Raw genomic sequence first — 4,534 nt, 5'->3', positions numbered from 1 at the left:
CAGGAGAAACTAGTCAGCTCCTTGACGAACTCCACCAAAACATTTAAGGCAACGTGGGAGCTCTGGGCCAAATACATGGGAATATCTTTGATTCCTGGTATTAATGATACGTGAAAGATTTTTATATGATGTGAGCTGATTCTATAACCTTTATTATATGTCTACTTCCTTTTCTTTTTTTTTCTTTTCGTTTCTGCACTTTACTCTCCCTCTCATTCTGGTAGATTTACAAAATGAACAATCATAGTTAGATTTTACCTCGTTCACTACTGTCTGTGAACCGCTACTAATACAATGCTTCCTTTTAGGGAGCTTTTACACAGTGAAATTGTGTTCCTCTTTGTTTTTGTAGAGATGTTTAAATGTTAATCGTATATATGTTTTTGGATCGGATCACTCTCTCGGCTCCGGAGATTACTGGTATTCTGGAGCCCTGAGGGTGACCCCTTTAGAAGTGGAGAGTTTGATATTAGGGTTAACTTAGTCGGCCCCAGGCATGCGTGTTCCCAGATGGGACGTCTGGTCTGACGATCATTGATTCTGAGCTCCACCGAGATATCGTTCATTGTCATATTATATTTTATTACATAAACGAGGAGGCTGCCAATAAGCGACTTCATAGTCAATTCAAGAAATTGTCAGCTTTTATTTTATTTTATCTTAATTTTCTTTTGTCATGTTCTTTTTTGCTACCTTTTTGCACTTGTTATTTTGGACAATGTAATGTACCCCAGAGTGGAATGGGGGATTTCTGCTGTATTGCACTGCCTTTCAATAAATTCCTCTTTAAAATAAAAATAAAAAATAAAAAATGCCCATCAGAGTGTCCCTTATTATAAAATGTGCCCATTAGCATGCTACGTATTTTATGTTAACGGGCACTTGGAACTGCATATTTTATGTGAAGGGGCACTCTGATGGGCACATTTTATGTGGAGGGGCATGCTGATGGACACATTTAATTTTAACAGCAACACTTATGGGCACATTTTATGTTAAGGGGCACATAGATGTTGCACAACTGAGTTGCACAACACAAACAAATATGTGGAAGCTGTACTGCCCTATTAAGGCCCCTCCTTAGTACAGAGTGGTCCTAACACTGATCTATGAGCGTCTCTGCATTGAACATTTGAAACTAGAAACAAAATAAACAAAAAAAACCCCTGCAAGACAAAGTCATAATGAGCTAGTATTCATAGCCGGTAACGGCACAGTCTAACTAATGCAACGGCACAATGACTTTGGCACATGCAGATACAGGGGGATATCTCCTAAATTGGGCAGGTTTAGGAGATATCCAGGGTAGCTATAGGTAAGCCTTATTATAGGCTTACCTGTAGCAAAAAGTGGTTTGTAAGGGTTTACAACCACTTTAAAGGCATGTATGAAGGCATACCCCCTTAGAGGTGCAGAAACACCCAGTATCCCAGCAGAGCACAATAGCAGCTGAAGACATTTAATATGTCTCCACACCATATCCAGAAGCTAAATAATATGTAAATGACCCCAATGTATAACTAGCTTTTAGAACAAGGTGCACATGGAAAGGCTTTGCACAGCAGGAAAAAAAATGTATTTCCAACCTGTGTTTTGTGGCCTTCTGCACTACCGGCTTACAAAACTGAGGCATAATGATAGGAGGAGGGGTTATACAGGTTCTAGATCAACATTTACTGTTGTGACTGGCCCAAACACCCCATAGGCTGCAGTATAACTCAAATGTCCAAGACTTACTACAATTATGTCTCTCTAAATGGACTTTAACCACTTAAGGACTGGACCAATATGCTGCCTAAAGACCCAAGGTGTTTTTACAGTTCGGGACTGCGTCGCTTTAACAAACAATTGCGCAGTCATGCGACGTGGCTCCCAAACAAATTGGCGTCCTTTTTTCCCCACAAATAGAGCTTTCTTTTGGTGGTATTTGATCACATCTGTGGTTTTTAGTTTTTGCGCTATAAACAAAAATAGAGCGACAATTTTGAAAAAAATGCAATATTTTTTACTTTTTGCTATAATAAATATCCCCCAAAACAATATATAATTTATTTTTTCCTCAGTTTAGGCCGATACGTATTATTCTACCTATTTTTGGTAAAAAAATCGCAATAATCGTTTATCGGTTGGTTTGCGCAAAATTTATAGCGTTTACAAAATAGGGGATAGTTTTATTGCATTTTTATTTATTTTTATTTTTTTAATACTAATGACGGCGATCAGCGATTTTTTTCGTGACTGCGACATTATGGCGGACACTTCGGACAATTTTGACACATTTTTGGGACCATTGTCATTTTCACAGCAAAAAATGCATTTAAATTGCATTCTTTATTGTGAAAATGACAGTTGCAGTTTGGGAGTTAACCACAGGGGGCGCTGTAACATTTAGGGTTCACCTAGTGTGTGTTTACAACTGTAGGGGGGTGTGGCTGTAGGACTGACATCATCGATCGAGTCTCCCTAATAAAAGGGATCACTCGATCGATGCGCCGCCACAGTGAAGCACGGGGAAGCCGTGTTTACATACGGCTCTCCCCGTTCTTCAGCTCCGGGGAGCGATCGCGACGGGGCGGCTATAAACGAATAGCCGCGCCGTCGTCCCGGATCGCTCCCCGAGGGAACCCGACCGCCGCATGTACCGGGGGGGGTCCTGATCGGACCCCTGACCCACGTCAAGCAGAGCACGTACAGGTACGTACATGTGCCTGTCCGTGCCATTCTGCTGACGTATATGTACATGAGGAGGTTGGCAAGTGGTTAAGTAACAGATTTTATAGTTAAACAATAAAAATATATTTTGTTTACCTAAAATACCCAAAAAAGCTCACAAACACATTTCAAGCTAAGGGAAAAAGAAAAGGAAAATAATAAAATGTGTAAGCTAAAGATCTGATAATGCTCTTTTTAAGGCATGGATGGACACTATCATGTATCATAAGTTTTGCATCAGAGGCATATTTGCACAATAGTTTTATCTTTCTGGGGCAGTTGCCACCATCTAAAATTTAACACAATAGTCATTGGCCTGTATGAACTATGCACTGTTAAAAGTGTTTTCACTTCAAATTCCAGGCTAGTTTAGATGATGTATTCTGTAAATAATACATGTCACGCTATTGCTAGAACATTCTGGAGCTCTTGATCGTATGTTCATATGCATGGTTTTAAACTCCATTGCAAAGCACAGTTCCATTGTCTGCTCTTGCCCTGATTACCTAGAATCCACATTTCCAAAAAGCCTGAACATCCTGCAATTAGATGCAATTGCCATGTTTTCATGGGAGAATTAAGAGAAATTAAGAAAAGAAATTCAGATCACAAGGTCTTCCTAAACTGTTGGCTTTTCTGGGTTAATAAAAATAAATAAAAAATAGAACACAAAGACAAGATAAAAGGTTTAAGACTTTACATCTTTGGACTACATTTATCAGTTTCTTCAGATCTCCAGAAACAAAAAATCTCTGTTATACAGTAATTGTTTATGCCTGGCCTAGTAGTTAAAGTATATTTATCTGCTGCCACACTAACTCTATTGATTTTCCTTTTAAATTGTCTTGTTTTTCAAAAGTCATATAGCTCAAGCTCAGAAATCATTTTTAGGTACATTTCAAGAGCTATTACAAGTTGCATCTTGTACAAATTGTTATACTTAATAAGCTGCAAGGAATAAACTTTATCTGCAAAGTGTCTTTTTCAAATCTCTTGGAAATCTTTTGATAAATGAGCAACATTTCTAAAGAGATATTTCTTTTTCGTTACATCCATTTCAAATAACTAATAATTCTCTACATCAGCAATAGTAAAGGAAAAAATAAGCAGATGACCTAATTTAGTAAAACCATGTACACGGCTGTATATTGCAATTAGGAGTTGCAGTGCTTATTGTAAATTGAACATTTATAAAGTATGAATTCTACTTCTTTCAAGTGTGCACAGCACCGTAACCAATTCAAAGAGAGGAAAAAAAAATTCTAGAGACAGCAAAAGATTTTTCTATTTGAGGTTGTGATAATTAGGTCAAAACTCAGATATAATAGCTTTTTCAACCATAGATGGGCTTTATAAGGTCTTATTAAAAATTAACCCTCTATAAATTGTAACACGCTCTAACACAAGGCAAATATTACCATAAAATGTTTCTATATATACGATAAGCAGACCAAGTTTGTTTCTTTCTGCTTAGTCCTTCAATATCACTTCAAAATATAAACGGTTCAAGCAGTGTATCTAAAACAACCAACATGAAACACTTTAAAGGAAAAAAAAAATGTCACTGTGAATGACATCTCCTGGTCTAAGCCAGGAACAATATACAAAGGAGCAGGGTCTCCCAGGTGATTTTATTGACCAGATATGGCCTTTGTGGCTGTATCTGGCCATTGATGCCAACCTTTGTTACATGTCTGTGGATTCATGGCCGTAAATGGATGGGGCCAAGTGCAGTCTTTGGCTGGTAAGGACAAATAAGGTTCCTGCACCTGCTACTCCATTAAAGACCATAGAAAGGAAGCTATCACATATAATATAGTTG

Source organism: Rana temporaria, chromosome 5 (assembly GCF_905171775.1).
Source record: "Rana temporaria chromosome 5, aRanTem1.1, whole genome shotgun sequence".
Taxonomy (NCBI): domain Eukaryota; kingdom Metazoa; phylum Chordata; class Amphibia; order Anura; family Ranidae; genus Rana; species Rana temporaria.
The sequence above is the reverse complement of the archived record's forward strand: the minus strand, read 5'-3'. Positions refer to the sequence as shown.